Source organism: Somniosus microcephalus, chromosome 2 (genome assembly GCF_052327205.1).
Source record: "Somniosus microcephalus isolate GS21.2 chromosome 2, FLI_Smic_1.0, whole genome shotgun sequence".
Lineage (NCBI taxonomy): Eukaryota > Metazoa > Chordata > Chondrichthyes > Squaliformes > Somniosidae > Somniosus > Somniosus microcephalus.
Window position 1 is genome coordinate 57459750 of NC_140988.1, and position 19095 is coordinate 57478844.

Sequence of the window (19095 nt, forward strand, 5' to 3'; positions counted from 1 at the left end):
CATTGCACTTTGATTTTGCTCAGTTATTTCTGGGACTGATGATGTCTTGCAGAGTTTGACAGTGACATGTTGTGTCATGAGGCTCGAAGCTGTTTCCTGCATTGAAGGATTGGCGTTGTCATAAGGGTGGGGGAAATGTACTAGTGGTGACAACAGTATCTTTAATCAGATCAGAATGTATCAGTTATAATTTGTGTAAGACCCTACATTGCAACCGGCAATGTAGACCCTTCTAAGTAATGCTCTTCATAACACACCATTACATGATTTTCTGCCTTCAAGAATCTGGGCCCACCTTCTCTGACACTCGCTATGGAGTCCCGATCCATGAAAGGAAGAGATAAGCCATTTGTACCCTTGACTTCCTTCCCTGAATAGATCAAGTCTGGAATTCCCGAGCATGAAGGTGTCTTCACAGGTTGCCAGCAGATTATGTATTTACATGCAGAATTCTTTGGAACTGGTCACAGACAATTTGCACACTAGCAGCGTGATATCCTTTTCAGTTGGGGCAATTCAAAGGGTTGACTGTTGGTGTTTGCTTGCAGTGCAATGTGAAAAGAATCATAGAAGTTTATGCCACAGAAAGAGGCCATTCAGACAATCGTGTCTGTGCCGGCCGAAAAAGAGCTATCCAGCCTAATCCAACTTTCCAGGTCTTGGTCCGTAGCCCTGTAGGTTGCAGCACTTCAAGTGCACATCCAAGTACTTTTTAAATGTGATGAGAGTTTCTGTCTCTACCACCCTTTCAGGCAGTGAGTTCCAGACCCCCACCACCCTCTGGGTGAAAAAAGTTCTCCTCAACTCCCCTCTAATCCTTCTACCAATTACTTTAATTCTATGCCCCTGAGTTATTGACCTCTCTGCTAAGGGAAATAGGTCCTTCCTATCCACTCTATCTAGGCCCCTCATAATATTATACACCTCATTTAAATCTCCCCTCAGCCGCCTCTGTTCCAAAGAAAACAACCACAGCCTATCCAATGCTTCCTCATAGCTAAAATTCTCCAGTCCTGGCAACACCCTCGGAAATCTCCTCCGAACCCTCTCTAGTTGTGATAAATCCATGTAGTGAGACAAAGAACTCGAAGAGGCAAGGTATGAGGATTAAGACGAGTACTTTATTGAACGACTGCGAGGCAACCAGGCAGGCCTGCTTCCAGGCATTGCAACTTTGCTGACCTTGACAGGAATCAAAACATCTGACCTTAACAGGAAGCAAACCTCTGACCTTAGCAGCAGCATGGCTACAGCACCACCTGGTGGATAACCTTAATCATAACATCCCAGATTACTATATCCCTCCCTCCTTAAGATTTCAGTATGAATTTCTTAACAAACAACCATTCCTGAGGGTCACATGAGGAGACTCTATTCATCATGTTCCATACTTGATGAATCTAACAGTTCAGTATCAATCTTCTGGTGGCTTGCGAGACCTTTGTGAATGTCTAACAGTAAAGTCCCTGCTTGTTTGTGGTGAAGCCACCAGCTGCTCCTGAGCAGTGCTCAGAGTATCTGACTCTGCAACGATGGTTTCCTCTTGACGAATAGGTTCCTGTGGAATTGGCTCTGTCCCTGGTGGTGGCACCACAGATGCACTTGGATAACTGGGGGCAACCCTGTCTTCAGTCATTGCATCTGGAACCTTCATTTCAATTTCCCCTTGTCTGGGAAGTATCTGATCTACATGTCTGCGTACTACCCTACCATCTCCCAACATGACCTTGTATGATACTGGACCTGTCATTGAGTCTATGAAGCCAGGAATCCACTTTGGTCCATAATTGAAATTCATGGTAAGGATCGCATCTCCTTCTCCAAAACTTCGGCTCTTTGTTCTTTTGTCATGGTTCTCTTTTTGTTTGTTTTGTCTGTTTTCCATTTTCCTTTTTAGGTCTGGGTGAACAAGGTCAAGAGTGGAGCGTAGTCTACGACCTAATAACATCTCAGCAGGAGAGAGTCCTGTGGTGGATTGAGGTGTTATTCTGTAGCTGAACAGAACCCGTGACACTTTGGCTGCTAAACTCCCTTCTGCACTTTTTTTCATCATCTCCTTAAATGTTTGTACGGCTCACTCCGCAAGTCCATTCGAGGACGGATGATATGGAGCCGAGGTCACCTGCACTATGCCATTTTTTCTCAAGAACTCTTTTGTCTCTGTGCTCACAAAACAAGTGGCATTGTCACTCACCACGATCTCCGGTAGCCCTTGATTACTGAAGCTCCGACGCAGGCAGTCTATAGTAATAGTGGCGGAAGCAGAATTTACAGGATAAATATCCATCCATTTGGAATGTGCATCAATGATTATGAGGAACATCTTCCCCATGAATGGACCCGCATAATCTAAGTGCAATCTTCTCCATGGTTTATCTGGCCACTCCCAGGGGTGGAGAGGAGTCGCTGCTGGTGCCTTCTGGTGTTCCTGACAAGTGCTGCATGCCTTGACTAGATTTTCTATCTCCTCATCTAGCTTTGGCCAACACAAGTAACTCCTAGCCAAGGCTTTCATACGTGAGACCCCAGGATGACACTGATGTAGTTGTGCTAGGATAGACTGTCATGCTGGCTGTGGAATAATCACTCGTGCTCCCCACAACATGCAACCATCCTGCACACTTAGCTCTGTTTTCCTGACACTGTAGGGTGTGAAGTCAGCCCCTTCCGGATGCTGTGGCCATCCCCTCACCACATATTCTCGAACTCTAGACAGTACTGGATCTTTACCTGTCCATGTTCTTACTTGCTCTGCAGTCACAAGTGCCGTGTCAGTGTCCTCCAACATCAAAACTCTGTCCTCTGGAGCTGCACGGATAGGTGTGCCTGGCAGTGGAAGACGGCTCAAGGCATTTGCGTTCCCATGGTACTTGCCCGCCTTGTAGACGATGACATACTCATATGCCCTCAACGTCACTGCCCACCTCTGGATTCGGGGTGACACCATCTGTGGAACTGCTTTCATTTCATTGAAAAGAGAGAGAAGAGGTTTATGATCGGTGCATATGGTGAACTTCCTGCCATATATGTACTTGTGGAACCTCTGTAACCCAAACATTACTGCTAACCCCTCTTTGTCTAACTGGGAATAGTTTTTTTCTGCTGCTGTTAGAGTTCAGGACATAAACCCTTTTGGTCTTTCAGTTCCATCTTCCATGCAGTGTGAAAGAACTGCCCCCACCCCATAAGGTGAAGCATCACAAGAGAGAATGATGTCTTTCTCTGCATCGTAGTGAACCAGCACATCCAATGACAGCATCAGTTTCTTGGACTGTTCAAATGAAATCCCCTGCTCCTCTCCCCACTGCCACTGTGTCTCCTTGCACAGTAGTTTGTGAAGAGGTGCTAACACAGTTGACAAGTTTGGTAAAAACCTGTTATAATAGTTCAGCAGTCCCAGGTAAGCTTTAACTCAGCCACATTTGTAGGAGCAGGGGCATCCTGCAGTGCTTGTACCTTCTCCTTGAGTGGATGGAGCCCGGTGGCATCCACTCTGTGTCCCAGGAACACTGCCTCATTCCCCAGGAAAGTGCACTTACTCCTCTTGAGCCGGAACCCTGCCCTCTCCAATCTCTGTAGTACCTCTCTCAGAGTGCTCAGATGCTCCTGGTCGGTTCTTCCCATCACCAGAATGTCATCCAGATAGACGGAAACATGTGGAATCCCTTGCAGTACACCTTCGATTGTCCTCTGGAAGATAGCTGGACTAGATGAGACACCAAACGGTAAGCGGTTATATGTAAACAAGCCCTTGTGTGTATTTATGGTGACATACTTCTTTGATTCATCATCCAGTGTAATCTGCAAGTAGGCATGACTCATATCCAACTTTGTGAATTTCTTTCCTCCAGCCAGGTTTGCAAAGAGATTCTCTGTTTTGGGAATCGGATACTGCTCTAGTTTGGACACCCGATTGACTGTCAATTTATAGTCTCCACAGAGTCTTACCGAATTGTCCGGTTTTAAAACAGGTACTATGGGAGCTGCCCATTCCGAACATTTCACTGGCTCCAGTATGTTCCCTCTCAATAGACGGTCAAGCTCAGCCTCTACCTTTGGCTTCATGGCATAAAGGCACAGGTCGTTGTTTAAAAAACCTTGGCGGTGCCTCCTTGTCTACATAATTCTTAGCTGGGGGGGCCATTAAATGTGCCAAGTTCCTCCTTGAACACATTCTCATGTTCACTCAACACTTCTTGCAAGCCCAACTGTTTGCCCACATCTATTTGATGTACTGCTCCCTAGTCTAATTTTAAGTTCTTTTATCCAGCCCCGACCTAACAGGTTTGGTCCGGTACCCGATACTATAACTACAGGTAGCTGTTCCACTGTGTCCCTGTGTTGCACAGTTACCTTAGCTGTACCTAATGTCGCTACTCGTTCACCTGTATATGTTTTAAGATGCAGGGAGCAAGGCTTTAACTCTGGAACTTTTGCACGGTTCCACAATTTTGAGTACTCTGCCTTGTTCATTATGGTCACGCCGCACCCTGTATCCACTTCAAAGTTCACCTTAGAGTCATTTACTGTCAGTTTCAATGTGATAGGAGCCACTTTTGGAATGTTCTCTAACATGCCATACATTATGAACATGTCCTCTTCTTCCTCAGCTTCCCCACTGATGTGGTGTGCTCCATGTTTTTTCACTTCTCTCCCTTGGTTTTGCTGTCCTCCCCCTTTTGGTTTGGATTCCTCCACAGGTGATTTCGCCCTGCAAGCTCGTTTTATTTGTCCTTGTTTCCCACACTTGTAGCATTTTTCCTCCAGAAACCGGCATTCACTCGCCAGGTGATCGCCCTTGCATCTATAACATGCCTTCACATGCTCATGTTGTGGTTTCTGACGCATGTTCAACTTGTGCACAACAACCTGACCTGCAACTTGCGTAGCATTAGCCCTGTCTGAACCCTGTATTTCTTTTACATCTCGGTTCATTGTCTCTATCGCTTGAGCAAGTTCCAATGCTTTTTCATAAGTAAGCCCAGTCTCGGATAATAATCTACGCTGCATTCGGTCGTCCATTATTCCACAAACTAGCCTATCTCTCAGCATTTCCTTCAGGTTGTTCCCATAATTGCAATCTTGTGCCAATTTACGCAACACCGCTACATAGTCCATTACACTCTCTTCCTCTTTCCTGTTCCTTGAATTAAACTTGAACCGCTGTACAATCTCAGTAGGCTTAGGGTTGAAATGTTCTTTTAGCACAGCCACTAATTCAACAAATGATTTGTCTCCAGGCTTTTCAGGACTGAGCAGGTTCTTCATCAAACTGTAGGTTTGGCTTCCCACTGAACTAAGCAGAATGGCTTTCCTTTTTTCCGGCATCATTTATTTCATTTGCTTCGAAAAAATAACCCAACACTTCACAGTATTGCTCCCAAGTTTGTGCTTGAATACCAAAAGTGGAGACTATTCCTACCGTGGCAGCCATGCTCTCTTCCAACTGGTAGCTAACTGCAGCTCGTGATTTTGTTGTTTAAACGTCCTGGCAGACTTCTCTTATTCAGGGTCCTGTTTTACCTCGTCGCCAAATGTGATAAATCCATGTAGTGAGACAAGGAACTCGAAGAGGCGAGGTATGAAGGTTAAGACGAGTACTTTATTGAACGACTGCGAGACAACCAGGCAGGCCTGCTTCCAGGCATTGCACCTTTGCTGACCTTGACAGGAAGCAAAACCTCTGACCTTAACAGGAAGCAAACCTCTGACCTTAGCAGCAGCATGGCTACAGCACCACCTGGTGGATAACCTTAATCATAACATCCCCGATTACTATACTAGTGCAATCACATCTTTCCTGTAATGTGGTGACCAGATCTATATGTAGTACCCTAGATGTGGCCTAACTAGTGTTTTACACCATTCTAGCATAACCTCCCTGCTCTTATATTCTATGCCTCAGCTAATAAAGGAAAGTATTCTGCATGCCTTCTTAACCATCTTATCTACCTGCCCTGCCACCTTTGGGGATCTGTGGACATGCACTCCAAGGTCCCTCTGTCCCTCTACACTACTATCTATGGCATGCTGAACTCTGGGGAAATCTTCAACATAATTAAACTGTGTAGATGTATCATGCTGCTGGCTTACTGCAATTTCAAAGGGTATGAATTCCTCAGCTCTCCTTATTATATCTGTGACCTGGTGAATGCATGCCCCACTGGCATCTTAGATGATGTTGCAAAGATTCCCTGCTGCTGCTTGAAATGAGCCTGTAGCAAAACAATGATTGTGGTAGTGACTTTGACAGCCGCTGGCAGAGCTGTTCAGGGTGATGCTCAATGTTCCCCTAAGATGCGCAGGCACGCGGCCACACATCAATCGGGAGATCCCGCGCAGGCTGCACAAAAGTTGTTGCCGCTGGAAGATATTGCGCATGCGTGGCTGCGCAAAAAATTTAAAGGGACCATGCAAAAAAGAATTTAGAGGGAACATTGGTGATGATCCCATTATAAAAAGGATATTAAAGCCATAAAAAGAGCAGACTGTATAGATTCACCAGGATGATGAGAGGGATGAGAAATTCTCATTATCAGGAGAGATTTGAGATACTAGGACTATTTCCACTGGAGCAGAGAAGGCAAAGAGGATATTTAATAGAGCTTTTTGAAATTCTGAAGGGTTTTTATAGAGGGAGTAGGGAAAGATTATTTCCTCTGGTTGGGGAATTAGTGAAAATTTGTCATCAATTTAAAATAATTACCAGGAGAATGAAGTAAGGTGTTCGGAGAAATTTCTTTAGACAGAATCCCCCACCATCAACATCCTGGGGAGTCACCATTGACCAGAAACTTAACTGAACCAGCCACACAAGTACCGTAGCTACAAGAGTAGGACAGAGGCTAGGTATTCTGCAGCGAGTGTCTCAACTCCTGACTCCCCAAAGCCTTTCCGCCATCTACAAGGCACAAATCAGGAGTATGATGGAATACTCTCCACTTGCCTGAATTAGATGTGTGCAGCTCCAACAACACTCAAGAAACTCAATACCATCCACAACAAAGCAGCCCGCTTGATTACACCCCATCCACCACCTTAAACCTTCACACCCTCCGCCACCAGTACACCATGGCTACAGTGTGTACCATCTACAAGATGCACTGCAGCAACTCATCAAGGCTTCTTTGGCAGCACATCCCAAATCCGCAAAGTCTACCACCTAGAAGGACAATGGCAGCAGGTGCATGAGAACCCATCATCTGCAGGTTCCCCTCCAAATTATACACCATCCTGACTTGGAATTATATTGCCGTTCCTTCATCGGCGCTGGGTCAAAACCCTGCAACTCCCTCCCTAACAGCACTGTGGGAGTACATTCGCCACACGGACTGCAGCGGTTTAAGGCGGCGGCTCACCACCACCTTCTCAAGGGCAATTAGGGATGGGCAATAAATGTTGTATTTGCCAGTGATGCCCACATCCCACGAATGAATTAAAAAAAAAAATCAATTCTTTCAACTGTCCTATAGAAGCCTGAAGCAGCATTTACCCGACCCAGCCACCATGTCCATATCTATCTAAACTTTTGAAATGAAAAATGTGAATTGCTTCAGACTGTGAAATGAACTGGTGTTCAGTTCCAACATGAACATACATACAAGTATTCGAAAAGACAGACAGAAAAAGATCAGCTGGCCCATCGAGTGTGTCCCATTCAGCCATTGTGCTGTCCTCCCTACGTGTATGTGTCTGTACGCAGTTAGACAGCCAGCCAAACTCCTTTCAATAACGGCATGGGAGTCAGGATGTAGCATCCAAGTTCCGGTGTTCAATAATGCCACACTTGTATGAGGTCAATGAAACAATACAAATCAGTTGCATTGGGTTGGAGTAAAACTGAGAAAGAAAAAAGAAAGAAATGCACCTTGTTACATACATGAGATATAACTAACATCTAAACATGGATATGAAATGAAACCATTTAACTCACAGGCAATGCTTTCGAAGGCGTAACAATGTAAGATTACAGTGGATTAACTTGCAGCACGCTCCATGTTGATGTGACCTCTTTGTTTGCTATCACTATACTACTTCCTGTTGAGTGACCCTACTGGCCATTTCCATTTACTGCCACCTACTGGCGGCAACAAAACGAAACTCCTGCAATTATAAGGCAGAACACTCCCCGCCTGGCGTCTATTAGATGCCACTACTTATAAAACATACAGAACTGTGGAATCAATAACACTCAGTCCTCCTTAGGTAAGAGGAGTACGACCTCTGAGATGGGTCTGAAGAACTTTTTGACCGTCCCTTGAACAGTGGCCTTCACCTCTATCTTTCGCACCCTGTCGTCTTTGCTGGGGAAGACAGAGGTGACACGACCCATAGGCCACTCATTGCGGGATACTTGGCTTTCTTTCAGTAAGACGATGTCACCTTCTCGGCGACTCCGACGAGCCTCGTTCCACTTCCGCCGGCTTTGCAAAGTGGGAAGGTACTCGGTGCGCCAGCGGCTCCAGAACTTACTGGCCAAGGCTTGTACTCTTCTCCACTGGCTCTTCAGGAGGTCTTTGTCAGTGAAGTCTCCAGGAGGAGTGGGTACACAGCCCTTCTGTGTGAGTAACATGTTTGGAGTCAAAAGGAATGGTGAATCTGGATCGGAAGAAACAGGAACAAGGGGCCTCGCATTAATGATTGCTGACACTTCATCCATGAAGGTGCACAGCACTTCGTGCATCAGCTGAAGTGGTCTGTTCTGTCGCAACATTGAGTCCAGAATGCGCTGCGACACTCCAATCATGCGCTCCCATGCACCACCCATGTGTGAAGCATGTGAAGGATTAAATTCCCATGTGCAACCTTGCTGGCTTAGGTATGTCAGGATGCTTGGCTTTTGGTTGTGTTCATTCCCTAACTCTAGCTCTCGACAGGCTCCAATGAAATTTGTTCCACAGTCGGATCTTAACTGCTTTGCTGGCCCGCGGATGGCAAAGAATCTTCGTAATGCATTAATGCAGCTGGACGTGTCCATGGACTCGATCACTTCTATATGCACAGCTCTTGTGCTCATACAAGTGAATGGCATAGCCCAGCGTTTGCTATGAGTGGCGCCTCCTCTGGTGCGGCGAGTAGTGATAGTCCAAGGGCCAAAAACATCCAGGCCGACGTATGAAAATGGTGGCAATGAACGAAGTCGTTCTGGAGGCAGATCAGCCATCTTCTGCTCCTCCGTTCTCCATCTGAGCTTTCTGCATGTGACGCATTGGTGTAAGACAGGTCCAATCAACCATTTGCCGCTGACAATCCACAAGCCAGCTGCTCGAATGGCTCCCTCAGTGAACTGGCGGCCCTGGTGTTCTATCAGTTCATGGTGGTGTCTTGTGAGCAATGTTGTGATGTGGCTTTGATGTGGCAGGGCAACAGGACTCCTTTCTTGCAAGCTCAGTTCTGCATGCATCAGCCGTCCTCCAATTCTGATGAAGCCGTCATTCAAAACTGGATTCAGTTTCCACAGTGAACTGGTCTTGGTAATGGTTCTTTTTTCAGCAAGTGCTCTGTACTCCTCAGAGTACGCCTGAACTTGAACTGACCTGATGATAATGTTCTCAGCTGCAGCCAACTCGTCTGGGGAACAAGGCTTTCTGCACCAGTGCCAACCTCTGCATTTGTTTGACGAGCTGCCAGGATTGGACTTGTGAGAGCGAGCCACATGGATTAAGAAAGCTATGGCTCTAACGAGCGATCGCCAGGTTGAAAAACGTTCAAAGCGCTCACAGGTAAGTCGGCTCTCTTGGGTGTGAGTCATTAAGCTGATCACATGAGGACGGACCTCCACATCTAGATCTGGGCTGACGAGCTTGAATGATTCTTGTGCCGTATGGTCAGCTTGGTCAGGTTTGTGTAAGAAAGCTGGCCCGGTAAACCACATTGTTTTGGAGAGCTGGGAGGCAGGCACTGACCTGGTGGCGAGGTCAGCTGCATTCAGCTCTTTGGGCACATAGTGCCACTGGTCGGGGCATATTGATTGTCTTATTCGCTGAACTCTGTTGTGTACAAATATGAAGAATCTCTTTGACTCATTGGAGATGTAACCGAGCACAACTTTGCTGTCACAGTAGAATTTCACTGCATCAAGCTTGAAATCTATCTCATCCAGGATGAGATCCACCACCTCCACCGCTAATACTGCAGCGCATAACTCCAGGCATGGTATGGTGGGCTCTGGCCGGGGTGTCAACTTCGCCTTTCCCAGGACAAATCCCACGTTGCTTTGGCCCTCATCATCCAGGGATCTCAGGTAGGCTACCGCGTCAATAGCTTTCTCGGACGCATCTGAGAATACACACAGCTCGGTGCGTTTGGATTTGGAGAGTGTGTCTGGTGAGTAGGTGTGTGGGATATGAAGATTTTTTAGATTTTTGAGAGAATTTCTCCATGTCTCCCATTCTGTTAACCTGCCTTCGGGGAGTGGAGAGTCCCAGTCGCCCGTGTCTGTGCAGAGTTCTCGTAGTAGGGCTCTTCCCTGAATAGTCACGGGCGCCACCATGCCGAGAGGGTCAAAGGGCAAGTTGACCGTTGACAGCACTCCACGGCGTGTAAATGCCTTGTCACCTACAGACACTGCAAAGGTGAAGGTGTCAGATTCAATTTCCCAACATAAACCAAGGCTTAGCTGGGCTGGCATGGTTTCGTCACTGAGGTCTAAGTCTTTAATGCCCTTGGCGAGATCCTCAGCTGGGAAGGCCTTCACCACTGCTACACTGTTTGAGGCAATTTTGTGCAGCCTCAGGTTGGACTGTGCTAATGAAGCTTGAGTTCGCTTCAGCAGGTTGATGGCTTCTGCTTTTGAAGGTAAGGATATGAGGCCGTCATCAACATAAAAATGTCTCTCCACAAACTGCCTTGTGTCTTTTCCATGCTCGTGTTCTCCCTCTTTGGCTGCACTTCTGAGCCCATAGATGGAGACTGCAGGGGAGGGGCTGTTACCAAAAACGTGGACCCGCATCCTGTATTCAGTGATGTCCTTTGACATGTTGTTGTCGCGATACCAGAAGAACCTCAGATAATTCCTATGGTCCTCTCTCACCACAAAGCAATAGAACATCTGTTGGATGTCTGCGGTTACTGCTACGAGCTCTTTCCTAAAGCGAATCAGCATGCCAAGGAGGGTGTTGTTTAGGTCTGGACCCATGAGCAGAACGTTGTTGAGTGAGATGCCACAGTGCTGAGCGCTGGAGTCGAAAACTACTCTTATTTGACTAGGTTTCTGGGGGTGATAAACTCCAAAAATCAGGAGATACCAGCACTCTTCTCCTTCTTTGAGTGGAGGTGCTAATTCAGCATGGTTACTCTCGAAAACCTTTTCCATGAAGGCAATGAACTGTTCCTTCATTTCGGGCTTTCTATCTAGTGTGCGCCGCAGTGATGCGAGGCGTGACAGTACCTGATCATGATTGTTAGGCAGAAGAAGCCGGGGTACCTTGAAGGGGAGAGGCGCAACCCAGCTGTTCGCCTCATCTTTGTGAAATTCTTTCTCCATAATATTCATGAAAGCTTCGTCTTCGAAGGAGAGAGCACCTTTGTTGTCATCTTTTGTCTTTTCAAACACGGTGTGCCCCAGTTTGTCGACAGCCCTGGTGTCAGCCGAGCACCCCCATGCTGTGTGAGAGAAATCGCCTTGTTGCTCCCCGCCGTAGCTCGCTCTCTCTTTCAGGTGGATGTTACTTGGGCAGGGAGTGAGGAAAGAGGGTCGTCCACTTTCTAGCATGTTGGTCTTAAAGGTGCTTACGTTGGGCTTGTGAGCTTGGCCTAGGCACACTTCTCCCACGAGCACCCAGCCTAAGTCGAGTCTTTGGGCAAAGGGGGCATCGTGTGGTCCGTTAACTTGCTCTCTCACCTTATGCACCCTCACCACATCTCTCCCGAGCAGGAGGAGAATCTGGGCCTTTGGATCCAATGCTGGGATGCGTGATGCTATGGGCTTTAGGTGGGCATGGTGAAGTGCTGTCTCAGGCGTTGGTATCTCCGATCGGTTGTTCGGGATTTTACTGCACTCTATCAGTGGCGGTAAGTCTATGCACACTCCTTCACTCACTGCCTCAGCACAGAACCCATCTGCTTTCCTTCCTGCCATCTCCAAGAGTCCGGCACAGGTTCTCAGTGAGTAAGGGGCTGGGCTACTCTCGACGCCAAATATGTCAAAAAAGTCTGACCGTGCGAGTGACCGGTTACTTTGGTCATCGAGTATTGCGTACATGTTAACTGAGCGGTCGCGCTGTCCTTGTGGGTAGAGTCTTACAAGGCATATTTTGGAACACGATCGTCCTGTGAGGCCTTGGCCACACACCTCAGTGCATGTGGAGCTCACCGTTGGTGCAGTGGTAAGGGTTCCCTTTCTCTCGTCTCCGGGCTCAGAGTCTTTGATGGTTGGCTTTTCCGTTGTGGGGGTAGGACCTGGGTGCATAGCTGTACTGTGGCGGTCACTCTCACACTCCCTGCATCTCAACGCTATCCTACAGTCTCTTGCAGTGTGGGAAACGGAGGCGCAACACCTAAAACATACCCCATTATCTTTGAGGTAGGCTCTGCGTTCATCTATGGTCTTGTTTCTGAAGCCTCTACATTTTGCGAGCGTATGAGGCTTATGATGGATGGGGCAGTGTTTTCCGGGATCGTCTTCATTCTTTGCTGCATCTATGCTGATGTCGGTCTTTGCAGTGACATCCGTCTTATGCACAGATATAGGCATTCTTGTACCTATGTACTTTGGCATGGGCTTCTCATACTTTGAGGGTCCACTACAATAGCTGGACAGGGCAAAGCTTGGATAATTTCTAATTCTGGCCTCTCTGCAGATAAAGTTCACAAAGAAGGAAAATGGGGGAAACCACATGTGGTTGTCTTCTTTGAATTTTGAGCCTACGTTGATCCAATTTTCTTGGAGAGGGTGGGGCAACTTCTCCACTATTGGGTTGATGCCGCGAGCAGTATCTAAATAGGAGAGCCCGGGTAAGTATCCGTCTGTTTTGGCTGCCAGTAACTCCATTAAAAGGTCTCCGAGTTCTCTAAGCTTAAGGTAGTCTCTGTTACCTATTTTAGGAAAGTTTTCCAGCTTACTGAAGAGGGCTTTCTCTATCACCTCAGGAGCGCAGTAACACTCCCTGAGTCTTGCCCAGACCATCCTAAGGGCTTTGCTTGGGTCATTTGTGTACACAAACCGGATCCTATGGGCATGTTCTGACGATTCTTTGCCCAGCCATGATGACAATAAATCCAACTCCTCACTAGCACTTGGGCTCAAGCCGCCAGTGGCATTAAGGAAGGATGACTGCCATGCTCTAAAACTCTCTGGCTTGTCATCAAATTTTGTGAGACCTGTCCTTACAAGTTCTCTACGTGCCAAATATTAGGCAATGCCTGTCATATTAGGAGTCTGTGCATGGGTTGCCAGAGTATGATTGCATCGGAAGGGCTGCGTTTGGGTGGGAGACTGCCATGCCGGGTGACCTGTTCTAACCTTTGAAAAGGGTTCTTTTTTGATGTGTGGAATTTTGGCATAAGTACCTTCCAAGTGGTTGGGAGCGGCAGATTGAGGCACAGGTTTCTTCGGGAGCGCTGCAAACTCTCCTTCGTGTGACCAGTCATCAATAACGAGGAAGGGGTCGTCATCAGTGTAGCGTGAATGATCCACCTGAGTGACCTCATATTGGGCTGGCGATGGCGATTCCGCGTTCTCGTGCAATGGTTCAAAGCTTGGGAAGGAGGAGGTGTCTGTGCGTATCCTAGCCTGCTCCTGGACATAGTCGCTTGTCCGCCTCTCAGTGCTTTGAGGTGATGCAGGACGAGCAATGCTGCGGTGCTCTCCCACCTCTGCTTCTAGTGCAGCTTCCCATATCTCCGCCTCAGCAGTAGCGGCAGCTGCTTCTTTCTCAATGTGTAGTGCCTCCAGCGTGGCATCCAATGTAGCAGCCTCTGCTTGTAGTCGGACCTTCTCTTTCTCCAATGTAGCAGCCTCTGCTTGTAGTCGGACCTTCTCTTTCTTTACAGCCAGTTCCTGTTTGGCAAAGGTCACGTGAGCCTGTGCCGCTTTAGCTTTAGCCCAGGCTCTAGCTGCTGCTACACTGGCTGTTGATGATCTAGATGAGCGTGTACTTCTTGAGCTGGTCACAGATCTCTGCTCATCTTGGAAGCTCTTGCCGTCCATGATTGCACCGTGCTGCACTGCGAATGTTGCTTGTTGCACCAGCTGATGGCTTACCTTTTTACTGTGCTGTCCTCCCTACGTGTATGTGTCTGTACGCAGTTAGACAGCCAGCCAAACTTCTTTCAATAACGACATGGGAGTCAGGATGTAGCGTCCAAGCTCCGGTGTTTAATAATGCCACACTTGCATGAGGTCAATGAAACAATACAAATCAGTTGCATTGGGTTGGAGTAAAACTGAGAAAGAAAAAAGAAAGAAATGCACCTTGTTACATACATGAGATATAACTAACATCTAAACATGAATATGTAATGAAACCATTCAACTCACAGGCAATGCTTTCGAAGGCGTAACAATGTAAGGTTACAGTGGATTAACTTGCAGCACGCACCATGCTGATGTGACCTCTTTGTTTGCTATCACTATACTACTTCCTGTTGAGTGACGCTACTGGCCATTTCCATTTACTGCCACCTACTGGCGGCAACAAAACGAAACTCCTGCAATTATAAGGCAGAACAGCCATGTTGCAACGAAGCAGAATGACACCCAATGCTCTCCATTCACTAGCAGCCATGTAATCTTCTGGGAGAGGTGAATGAAACAGATTAGAAGAGAAACCCTGTTTCAGTTTGGGGAATAAAGAATTGTGAGGAATTCCTCACTGACTCCCGAAGGAGATCAAAAATCAGTTCCATGATACAACAGTGATCGTGAGGTACATCACTCAACATCCCATCTACCTTTTGTACACAGGAATATCAGCCTTCTCCAGATACTCGTCCAGCTGTTTTGGAACATTTTCAGCAAATCTGCATCCATTGCAGAAGCCGGCAACCTATTGTAAAGGTCAATGACCTTCTGGTGAAAAAATCCTGATATTTAGCCGAGTTCTATGCTTAAGCAGCCTGTGCGTGTGTCCCCTCATTCTCCCTAACTTATCCAAGTCAAATAATCTCTCCACATCTACACAGCCTAGTCCCTTCATTACTTTAAATACTTCAATCAAGTCTCCCCAAAGTCTATGCTTTTCTAGAGGTATTACTCTAGTGGCTCTCCTCTGAACCTTTTCTAGGGCCTCTATATCTGCCACCATGCACGAGGCCGAACTTGACACATCGAAACATAGAAGATAGGAGCAGGAGTAGGCCATTCGGCCCCTCGAGCCTGCTGCGCCATTCAATGAGATCATGGCTGATCATCCAAATTCAGTACCCTGTTCCTGCCTTCTCTCCATATCCCTAGATCCCTTTAGCCTTAAGAAATGTATCCAACTCCTTCTTGAATATATTTAATGAATTGGCCTCTACTGCCTTCTTTGGCAGAGAATTCCACAGGTTCACCACTCTCTGGGTGAAGAAATTCCTCCTCATCTCTGTCCTAAATGGCTTACCCAGTGGAGGTAATTTTGGTTTGCCCAGTCTATATGTAGATTAAAGTCCCCCATGATTATTGTATTACCCTTGTTACATGTGCCTCTAATTTCCTGATTTATACACTGCCCTACATTACAACTACTGTTTGGGGGCCTGTAAACAACTCCCACCAATGTTTTCTGCCCCTTGCTGTTTCTTAGCTCCACCCAAACTGATTCTACTTCTTGATTTTCAGAGCCAAGATCCTTTTTCTCTACTGTCTTTATCCCATCCTTTATTATCAGGGCTACCCCTCCTCCTTTTCCATTTTGCCTAGCTCTTCTAAAAGAGAAGTATCCTGGAATATTTAGTTCCCAACCTTGGCCATTTTGTAACCATGTCTCTGTAATGGCTATTAAATCAAACCTATTAATTTCTATCTGCGCTATTAATTCATCTATTTTGTTGCGAATACATCGCGAATTCAGATATAGTGCCTTTAGCTTTGACTTTTTTTTATTTTTCCCTGATGTCAACTTAGTCACTGATGCCTTATTACCTTTGTTACTCTCGCTGTCCATTCCTGATCCACTCTGCTTATTTTTACCCAAAGCTCTGCTCTAGAGCCTTGACATTTCTCTTGCTGATTCTATCTTACATAGCAGCCTTATGAGACTCCTTATTAAAAACATTTTGAAAGTTCACATATACAATGTCCACCAGGCTACCTTCGTCCATCAACTAGTATCTTCCTTGAAGAATTCAACCAGATTGGTTTCCATCAACTATGTCGCATATCCCTAATAGCTCCTTCCCTCTCTTGGAAGGAATATAGGGCATCCCTAATTATCTGTTCTAGCATCTTTCCTACACTTGACGTCAAGCTAATGATCCTATAATTTCCTGTTTCTGACTTGTTGCCCTTTTTTGAATATTGGTACATTAGCCTCCCTCTAGCCATCAGGAACAATCCCCGGCACTAGTTAAGTATTAAATATATGTGAGCAAGGGGCTCACTTAGCACAGCTCCTATTTCTTTAACAACCTCAGGTATATGCTAAATACTGCGGATGCTGGAAATCTGAAATAACAATAGAAAACACTGGAAAAACTCAGCAGGCCAGGCAGCATCTGTGGAGAGAGAAACAGAGTTAACGTTTCAGGTCGAAGACCTTTCGTCAGAACTGGAAAAAAGCAGGAAATGGAAAGCAAGTTTAGGGGCTGGGAAAAGGGGGAGGGGATGAAAGAACAAAAGGGAAGGTCAGTGATAGGATAGAAAGCATTGAGAGACATTAAGAGATATTCAAGGCAAGAGGAGGTGGTAATGGGACAGGTTAAGGAACAAAGGATGGCTCTAGATGAAGTGTGAATTGCGCTGGCAAAATGAAGAATAGCTGCCATGTGGGAGAGAAGAAAAAAAGGCCAAACAAAAAGTGTGAATTAAAAAAAAGGAAATATATATATGTGATAGGGGCCGAGGTTATGATCTGAAATTGTTGAGCTCTATGTTGAGTCCAGAGGGCTGTAGAGTGCCTAATCAAAAGATGAGGTGCTGTTCCTCGAGCTTACGCTGAGCTTCCGTGGAACAATGCAAGAGGCTGAGGACGGTGAGGTCCAAGTGGGAATGGAGCGGTGAATTAAAGTGACAGGCGACCGGAAGCTCGGGGTCCCCCTTACGGTCTGAACGGAGGTGTTCCGCAAAGCGGTCACCCAATCTGCATTTGGTCTCCCCAGTGTAGAGGAGACCACATCGTGAGCAGCAAATACAGTATGCTAAATTGCGAGAAGTACAAGTAAATCGCTGTTTCACCTGGAAGGGGTGTTTGGGGCCCTGGACAGTGGGACGGGGGGGAGGTATAACGGCATGTGTTGCATCTCCTGCACTTGCACGGGAAGGTGCCAGGTGAAGGGGAAGGGGTGCTGGGGGTGGTAGAGGAGTGGACTAGGGTGCCGCGGAGGGAGCGGCCCCTACGGAATGCTGAAAGGGGAGGTGAGCGTTCAACAATTTCAGATCATAACCTCGGCCCCTATCACATATATATATTTTCTTTTTTTTATCCACACTTTTTGTTTGGCCCTTTTTTCTTCCCTCCCACATGGCAGCTGTCCTTCATTCTACCAGCACAATTCACACTTCATCTAGAGCCATCCTTTGTTCCTTAACCTGTCCCATTACCATCTCCTCTTGACTTGAATATCTCCTAATGTCTCTCAATGCTTTCTATCCTATCACTGACCTTCCCTTTTGTTCTTTCATCCCCTCCCCCTTTTCCCAGCCCCTAAACTTGCTTTCCATTTTCTGCTTTTTTCCAGTTCTGACGAAAGGTCTTCGACCTGAAATGTTAACTCTGTTTCTCTCTCCATGGATGCTGCCTGGCCTGCTGAGTTTTTCCAGCATTCTCTGTTGTTATCCCGTGAGCTCTTATCTTGTGCAGTAACCATTTATATGTCACCTTATCAAATGCCTTCTGGAATTCCAAATACACTACATCTACTGGTTCCCCTTTGTCCACCCTACTTGTTACATCCTCAAAGAACTCTAGTAAATTTGTCAAACACGATTTCCCTTTCATAAAACCATGTTGACTCTGTTTGATTGTATTATGGTTTTCTAAATGTCCTGCTATTACTTCCTTAATAATAGATTCCAGGTATTACTTCCTTAATAATGGATTCCAGACAGTATACAGTGGTGTTCCCCAGGGGTCGGTACTAGGACCACTGCTTTTCTTGATATATATTAATGACTTAGACTGGGTGTACAGGGCACAATTTCAAAATTTGCAGATGACACAAAACTTGGAAGTATAGTGAACAGTGAGGAGGATAGTGATAGACTTCAACAAGGCATAGACAGGCTGGTGGAATGGGCGTACACGTGGCAGATGAAATTTAATGCAGAAAAGTGTGAAGTGATGCATTTTGGTAGGAAGAACGAGGAGAGGCAATATAAACTAATGGGTACAATTCTAAAGGGGGTGCATGAACAGAGAGACCTGGGGGTATATGTGCACAAATTGTTGAAGGTAGCAGGGCAGATTGAGAAAGTGGTTAAAAAAGCATACGGGATCCTGGGCTTCATAAGTAGAGGCAGAGAGTACAAAAGCAAGGAAGTTATGATGATATAGTAATCTGGGATGTTATGATTAAGGTTATCCACCAGGTGGTGCTGTAGCCAATGCTGCTACTAAGGTCAGAGGTTTGCTTCCTGTTAAGGTCAGAGGTTTGCTTCCTGTATAGGTCAGCACAAGGTGGAATGCCAGGATGCTGATGCAGGCTGTCTGTAAACGTGTTTCCCAGTTGTTAATAAAGTACTCATGTTAATTCTAACATCTAGCCTCTTTGAGTTCCTTGTTCCACTTTCTGGTTTATCACGTTTGGTGATGAGGCAACTAAAGGACCCTGCATAAAGAAGAAAAGTCTGCCGGGACATTTAAACAACAAAATCATGAGCTAAAGTTAGCTACAAGCTGGAAGAGAGCATGGCTGCCACAGTAGGAACGGTTTCCGCTTTTGATATTCAAGCACAAACCTGGGAAGAATACTGTGAAGTGTTGGGTTATTTTTTCAAAGCAAATGAAATAAATGATG